Source organism: Heloderma suspectum, chromosome 5, assembly GCF_057233095.1.
Source record: "Heloderma suspectum isolate Gila_16-S chromosome 5, 16-S_ref, whole genome shotgun sequence".
NCBI lineage: Eukaryota > Metazoa > Chordata > Lepidosauria > Squamata > Helodermatidae > Heloderma > Heloderma suspectum.
This window is the reverse complement of record NC_139462.1, coordinates 234,476,536-234,484,664: the sequence shown is the minus strand read 5'-3', so window position 1 is coordinate 234,484,664 and position 8,129 is coordinate 234,476,536. Positions and strand designations below refer to the sequence as shown.

The 8,129-nt window shown below is 49.3% G+C and overlaps 1 long non-coding RNA gene across 1 annotated transcript; it reads right to left on the bottom strand.

The window, feature by feature from the left end:
- Window positions 1–329: 329 nt before the first annotated feature.
- LOC146345396 (uncharacterized) lies at window positions 330–3,632 on the bottom strand. The gene is made up of 3 exons (XR_014791899.1): window positions 3,560–3,632; window positions 2,888–3,068; window positions 330–565 (listed from the first exon to the last, which is right to left on the bottom strand). It is a non-coding gene; the product is annotated as an uncharacterized LOC146345396 (long non-coding RNA).
- Window positions 3,633–8,129: the final 4,497 nt, after the last annotated feature.

The following is an 8,129-nucleotide window of genomic DNA, read 5'->3' as shown; positions in this document are numbered from 1 at the left end:
CGAGAGGGAGCGCGCTCGCGCCGGCGGCGGGCCGCCTGATGCGTCGCGGCCCCCGAGACCTGCAGCTCCCGGAATTCCGTCGCCCGCTCCCGCCGGTGTTCCCTGCGCACAGGCCGGGGAGCTGGCCGGGTGTGGCGCTGGACTGGTTGCTGGATGCCCCGCGCGGACTTTGCCTTTTTATGGCAGCTGCGCCTGGGCCTGACATCTTTTTGAGCTGCCCATCGCCACCCCAAGGCCCCTCGCTTGGTCAGCCCCCACCGGCTGAGACCCTGCAGCGTATACGGGACGCTGGATGTTTTGCCCCAACGCGCATCACTTTGCACTTGCTTGCACTGAATCACATTTGTCATTTTTAATACCCTTTCCTCCAGTTTGGAGAGATCCTTTTGGGGCTCTTCGCAATCCGTTTCTGGAACGAGTTTAACAGTCCTTCGATGTGCCACAGAAGAGTCAAAACGCGTTTGGCAGTCAGTGTTCGCCGGCAATAGATTCTTCTTGGGATTCGTTGGGAACTGACGGTGTTGGTCACGAAGGTCATTCTGTTAATGTTTTCTTTCCGTATTTACTGCATGTGAGGACAAAGTATGGAAATAGGCTCATCTCCATGTTTAGCAATTGACACAGGTTTGGCTGCATTTTGTGAATGTTGGATTTTATTATTCAGTTTATAAATGTTTGTTATATTTTGTTTATGAGGATATTTTGGAGTAAAATCTGTAGTGTTTGTCCTGACTTGTTTATGTCACAACTTGATTTGGTGTGATCAGGAAATTGTTCCTCTTGGTTTGACTTGGGCTGTATTGATACAGTGTGATTTTATTTTTCTTCAACTTGTCTTTCTAATGTCTCCTCATACCCACTTATATTTCCCTTAAATATTTAAGTTTATATCTTATCACTTTTATTGATTTCTCTCATTTCTTAAATCCACCTTTACTTGATTTTTGTCAATGGAGATTGTTTCCCTCTATAACTTCTCTCCCTGCTCCTAGTAGATAACCTTGTAGACTTCAGGGGCCGCAGTGCATTCTTGTTTTCTTTGCAATGTAACAAATGTGGTGTGAAAACAAACAGAATGCAAAGTTTGACCCTGACAAGCCTGAATTTGTAAACATCCTGAAACGTATTTTGTAACCCCAAACATTTAAGTGTCCATTGAGAACATTATGAAATGTGAAAAGGTTAACTGTTAACCATTCCTTGTCATGTGCATTGAAGTATTCTAGCCTAGGTCAGGAAGGGGAGGTGTGATGGAGAAGGAATGGCTTTATTGCAGGAAGGCCAAATGGGGGTGCTCTGGTAAGTGCTGAAGGTTGCCAAAGTATCAGTTACAGAAGATGGACATGGGCCAATAAAAAAGGAGGACAGCACGTTATGACCACAGAAGCAACCATGAGAAATGTTGGGGAGTCCAAAGGAGATGTCAATCTGTCTTCAACAAATGTCAGTCCTGGAAATTGGGAACATGATGTATTATCAACAAAGAACAGACTGAACCACTCTTTGATCCCATGAGTGCTAATGGAGGAAAAATGGTATAAAACCCCTGAATATGCCATTGTTCAGGAGGGGCGTGGCTGCATCTGGATCGTTTGCATGTGCACATACCAACAGTGCCCTTGATCCATGGTACACGTATTAAATGTTCTGTTTCTCCACCACAGTTCTCATCTGTAAAATGGGTAAGAGTGATGGACCACACAGTGAGGGATTTCTTTGTCTAGCTTGTGGGCTGGGTGGAGAGTACTCACTGTGGGAAATCGCTTTCCTACACCACACGGCTGCCCCACGGGGAAGCAGCAGCAGCTGGAGAAGGGAGGCCCTTCTTCATTTCAGAACAACAGATACCAGCCCAGCAACTCCTCTTCCTTGTAAAGATTCATGGGCTAACGAGGCCAAAAAGAGGCCCTAAGCCTGACTGCTCATTGGAAGGACAGATACTGAAGCTGAAGCTCAAATATTTTGGCCACCTAATGCGGTGAGAAAACTCCTTGAAAAAGACCCTGATGCTGGGAAGGACTGAAGGCAAAAGGAGAAGGGGACGGCAGAGGATGAGATGGCTAGAGAGCATCGATGCAATGAACATGGACTTGAGCACACTCCGGGAGAGAGCGCAGGACAGGAAGGCCTGGCGTGCTCTGGTCCGTGGGGTCACGAAGAGTCGGACATGACTGAACAACACGCCATCTACTGGCTACAAGGATTCCCCTAGTCACATGTGCTTAGAAAGTGGCTCCCTCCAGCCCTCAAAAACTGTGCCACACAGCACCTTGCTAGGAAGAGCAGCCTCTGAAGGTGAACGCCATCCTCCTAAAGCTCACCAATGAGAGGCTCCCGTTCCACAGCAGAAGCCAAACAGTCCCAAGGACGTGACCTGCAGTTTCCTTAGTCCCATAAGTTCTACATGGATCAGAATTGGGTCGGGACCACCGGCAGGAAACCTGTGCAGCACAGTGCCTAGTCAGGACCCAGGAACAAAGCAACCTGCCTTGCCCTGCTGGCTGGGGGGATTATGGGAGTTATAGTCCAGCACAGCTGGAGGGTGCAAGGTGGTGAAAGGCTGGTCTAGTAGCTTCCCAGACTGAGGAACCCACTTTATGGCCAGCCCGCAATCAGAGCACATGCTTTCTTGGCTGTGCCTACCCTTCTTCTCTTTTTGTCTGGGGCTGTTCAGTCGTTCAAGCCAGCTGAACCTGTGTTCTCCTCCTGCCCTTCCCCTGCCTGCAAACCAGGATCACAAACCAGGATCCAGACAAGATGTGGGTTTCTGGTTTGTGGGCAAAACAATGGCCACCTCCTGCCAACACTTCTGTGCTGAGATTGAACACAATGGGTAACGGTGGTTTACTGGAGATGGGATTGGTTGCCTTCAGGCTCTTCTTCTCACCTGCAGAGGAAGCAGGTAGCACGGGCGCCCACGGCACACGCCTGTGCTCCTCCGCAGGACGCGAAGCCATGGTCCAGCGTCATCTCTGAACCCCAACGGATGTCTTCCTTTCTCCCTCTTTTTTCTTCTGCACTTTCCTCTCTCTCCTTTCTATTCCCCGGCACTGCCAGGGAACCATGGCCTACAACACAGACCACAGTGTAGCAGGCTCAGCCCAGAGTAAAGAAAGGAGACCCAGATCTCTTCCATGTACCCCATTATATACCCCCTCAAAGTTGGTGTCCTCCCCTCTAATACATATCCCAAAATCTTTACAACTATTGGTCCATGTCATCCTATACGTCCCATCTCATGACACATTTCCCAAATATTCCCGCCTAACTCTTGTTTACTGTAAAACAAGTCTAAGTTCTCCTTTTAAGTGGTCAACAGCTCCTTTTTTCTTCCCTTTATTTCCAGGCAGCGGAATCCTAAACCACAATGTGTTCTCATCTATGACCCCTTGCTTATGGCTAGGGATGTCAGAGAATTCCGTGACGGATCTCAGTGAGGCCGAATGCCAGTGCATTCAGCCCCCCGAAATCCGTCACAGATTGAAACCCCCACCCCCCAACCCATGAAAGGCATGCACCGCCCCCACCCCACAAAAGGTGTGTGAAACGGAGCACTTACCTGCTCCCGTCCGTGCTGCCTTGCGAATGGCGGCCATCCTGCGGCCGCCATTTGCTTCCTCCTCTCAGTAGCCGTGATAGGCTACGTAAATACTTACGTAGCCTATCACAGCTAACGCAGGGATGCCATTTGCATTCCTGTGGAGGCTGTGATAGGCTACGTAAGTATTTATATAGCCTATCACCGTGGGGGGGGGGGAAACCCAGCGTACGCAAATGGCAGCGGCTACCGCCATTTGCGTACGCTGGGGTTTTTCTCCCTGCCGTGATAGGCTACGTAAATATTTACATAGCCTATCATGGCTCAATACAGGGACGCAAATGGCAGCGGCTACGACAGCCACCATTTGTGTCCCTGCAGGGCTGCCCAGCGGCCGGATGTCCGGCTGTGGGCGGCTGAAGCCGGCCGGCGGCTCTGTGGCTTGGCCGCGGAATGGAGCCGGCCGGGCAGGATTCCGGGGGGAGGGACGGAGTGCCTCCCCCCCATCGAGGATTCCAGGGGGAGGGATGGAGCACCTCCCCCCCACCGCAGATGCCCCTGCGCGGAGCCAGGTAAAGGATTCATACATCCCTACTTATGGCCCAGTTTCCTTCTAAGGAAGACACAGTTGATAAGAGATTTTTGATAACCTTCCAACCTTATCAGCATCAGCATGCATTTAATACAGTGGATATTACTCCCCCACTTGCCCTGTTGCCCATTAGCTTTAACCCCCTCCCCATATTGAACTCAAATGTAAATTGCAAGGACCAAGAAAATCCTTACACTGCCATCTTCTCCTCCTCTTTAAAAAGCCCTAAAGAAAAATATAAAGAAAAGGGCTTCAGACAGGAGATTTTTCCAGGCCTATCTGGAGATGCTGCTGAGGATGGAACCCAAAATCTTCTGCAGGCAAAACAGGGGCTTCACCACTGGGCCATGCCCCACCGGTGCGCAGAGGGCATTGCTTTACCCTGAGAATTCTGTTTGAGATATTTCTCCCCTGCTCTCCAAACACGTTCCCAGGATGGCTCGCCAAATGTCACAATAAGGTATATAAGGCAGTGGGTTTTTGGAAAAGGGGGAGCCAACTGGGACATACCCATTCTAGCCTTGGGGGTCTCCAGGTCAGCCTACCCTCAAATGCGCTCTGTGTGGAGATGCCTTTGAAAACATTCCAGAAGCATCATCTGTGCATGAACCCCGGTTTGCTTGACAGAGACCCGTCAGGAAAGCCTCCATTGCACCTGACTCAGCCTGGAGCTGGTGGCTCTGCTCCCCTTCCTCTTGTCCTGCCCTTCCCATTGCCCGCTGTGCAAACCAGCCTTCCACTGGCTGGCTGGCTGGGGAAGATGGGAGCTGTAGTCCCACACAGAATCAGAGAATCACAGAATAGTAGGGCTGGAAGGGGCCTATAAGACCATCAAGTCCAACCCCCTGCTCAATGCAGGAATCCAAGTCAGAGCATCCCCGGCAAATGGCTGTCCAGCCTCGTCTTGAACGCCTCCAGTATGGGAGAGCCCACCACCTCCCTAGGTTATGGGTTCCATTGTCGTATTGCTGTAACCGTCAGGAAGTTTTTCCTGATCTTCAGCTGGAATCTGGCTTCCTGTCACTTGAGCCCATTATTCCATGTCCTGCACCCTGGGATGATCAAGAAGAGATCCTGGCCTTCCTCCCTGTGACAACCTTTCAAGGACTTGAAGAGCGCTATCCTATCTCCCCTCAATCTTCTCTTCTCAAGGCTAAACATGCCCTGTTCTTTCAGTCTCTCTTCATAGGGCTTTGTTTCCAGTCCCCTGATCATCTTCGTTGCCCTCCTCTGAACCCTCTCCAGTTTGTCTGCATCCTTCTTAAAGTGTGGCGCCCAGAACTGGACACAGTACTCTAGATGAGGCCTAACCAGTGCTGAGTAGAGGGGAACTAGTACTTCCTGGGATTTGGAAGCTATGCTTCTATTAATGCAGCCCCAAATAGCATTGGCCTTTTTTGCAGCCACATCACATTGTTGACTCATATTCAGCTTGCGATCGACAACAATTCCAAGATCCTTCTCGCTTGTAGTGTTGTTGAACCATGTGCCCCCCATCTTGTAACTGTGCCTTTGGTTTCTTTTTCCTAGGTGCAGAACTTGGCATTGATCCCTATTCAATGTCATTCTATTGTTTTCAGCCCAGCGCTCCAGTCTATCAAGATCACTTTGAATTCTGTTTCTGTCTTCCAAAGTATTAGCTATCCCGCCCAATTTGGTGTCATCTGCCAATTTGATCAGCATTCCCTGCACCTCCTCCTCCACATCATTAATACAAATGTGGAAGAGCAGTGGGCCCAGGACTGAGCCCTGCGGTACCCCACCTGTTACCTCTCCCCAGTTGGAGAAGGTCCCATTGAGAAACACTCTTTGAGTCCGATTCTGTAGCCAACCGTGGATCCACCGGATCGTTGTTTCATCTAGCCCACTTTGAGCTAGTTTGCTCATCAGGAGATCATGGGGCACTTTGTCGAAAGCTTTGCTGAAGTCGAGGTATATGATGTCCACAACATTCCCACAATCCACAAGGGAGGTCACCTGATCCAAAAATGAGATCAGATTCGTCTGGCAGGATTTGTTCTTCACAAATCCATGTTGGCGTCGAGTGATCACTGCATTGCTTTCAAGGTGCTTCCAGATGGATTGCTTTGTCATCTGCTCCAGAATTTTGCCAGGGATTGATGTCAGACTGACTGGTCTGTAGTTCCCAGGTTCCTCCTTTTTACCCTTTTTGCACACAAGGACAACATCCTCCAGTCATCTGGCACTTCCTCCGTCCTCCATGATTTCTCAAAGAGTAGACAGCAGTTCTGAGAGCTCTTCTGCCAGTTCCTTCCTTACTCTAGGGTGCACTTCATCTGGCCCTGGAGATTTGAACTCATTCAAAGGAATTAGGTGTTCTTTGACCATATACCTATCGATCTCAAGCTGCAATCCTGCCCCTTCAGCCTGTACTTCGCCTTTTGGGAGAAGACTGAGCCGAAGTAGGAATTGAGCACCTCTGCCTTTTCTTTGTCCTCTGTTATCATTTTGCCATCCTTATTTAATAGCTGAGCCACCATTTCTTTCCTAGTATCATAGAATCATAGAATAGTAGGGTTGGAAGGGGCCTACAAGGCCATCGAGTCCAACCCCCTGCTCAATGCAGGAATCCAAGTCAGAGCATCCCTGACAAATGGCTGTCCAGCCTCGTCTTAAAGGCCTCCAGTGTGGGAGAGCCCACCACCTCCCCAGGTAATTGGTTCCATTGCCGTATTGCTCTGACACTCAGGAAGTTTTTCCTGATGTTCAGCCGGAATCTGGCTTCCTGTAACTTGAGCACATTATTCCGTGTCCTGCACTCTGGGATGATCAAGAAGAGATCCTGGCCTTCTTCTCTGTGACAACCTTTCAAGTACTTGAAGAGTGCTATCATATCTCCCCTCAGTCTTCTCTTCTCAAGGCTAAACATGCCCAGTTCTTTCAGTCTCTCTTCATAGGGCTTTGTTTCCAGTCCCCTGATCATCTTTGTTGCCCTCCTTTGAACCCTCTCCAGCTTGTCTGCATCCTTCTTAAAGTGTGGTGCCCAGAACTGGACACAGTACTCCAGATGAGGCCTAACCAGTGCTGAGTAGAGGGGAACTAGTACTTCCCGGGATTTGGAAGCGATGCTTCTATGAATGCAGCCCAAAATAGCATTTGCCTTTTTTGCAGCCACATCACATTGTTGGCTCATATTCAGCTTGTGATCGACGACAATTCCAAGATCCTTCTCGCTCGTAGTGTGGTTGAGCCACGTATCCCCCATCTTGTAACTGTGCATTTGGTTTCTTTTTCCTAGGTGCAGAACTTGGCATTTGTCCCTATTAAATGTCATTCTGTTGTTTTCTGCCCAGCGCTCCAGTCTATCCAGATCACTTTGAATTTTGTTTCTGTCTTCCAAAGTATTAGCTATCCCGCCCAATTTGGTGTCATCTGCAAATTTGATCAGCATTCCCTGCACCTCCTCCTCCAAGTCATTAATAAAAATATTGAAGAGCACTGGGCCCAGGACTGAGCCCTGCGGTACCCCACTCGTTACCTCTCCCCAGCTTGAGAAGGTCCCATTGATAAGCACTCTTTGAGTCCGATTCTGTAGCCAACTGTGGATCCACCGGATCGTTGTTTCATCTAGCCCACTTCGAGCAAGTTTGCTCATCAGGATATCATGGGGCACTTTGTCGAAAGCTTTGCTGAAGTCGAGGTATATGATGTCTACAGCATTCCCACGGTCTACAAGGGAGGTGACTTGATCAAAAAATGAGATCATATTTGTCTGGCAGGACTTTTTTTGACAAATCCATGTTGGCTTCGAGTAATCACGGCATTGTTGTCAAGGTGCTTCCAGATGGATTGCTTGATCATCTGCTCCAGAATTTTCCCAGGGATTGATGTCAGACTGACTGGTCTGTAGTTCCCAGGTTCCTCATTTTTACCGTTTTTGAAGATAGGGACAACGTTAGCCCTCCTCCAGTCATCTGGCACTTCCCCGGTCCTCCATGATTTCTCAAAGAGAATAGACAGCGGTTCTGAGAGTTCTTC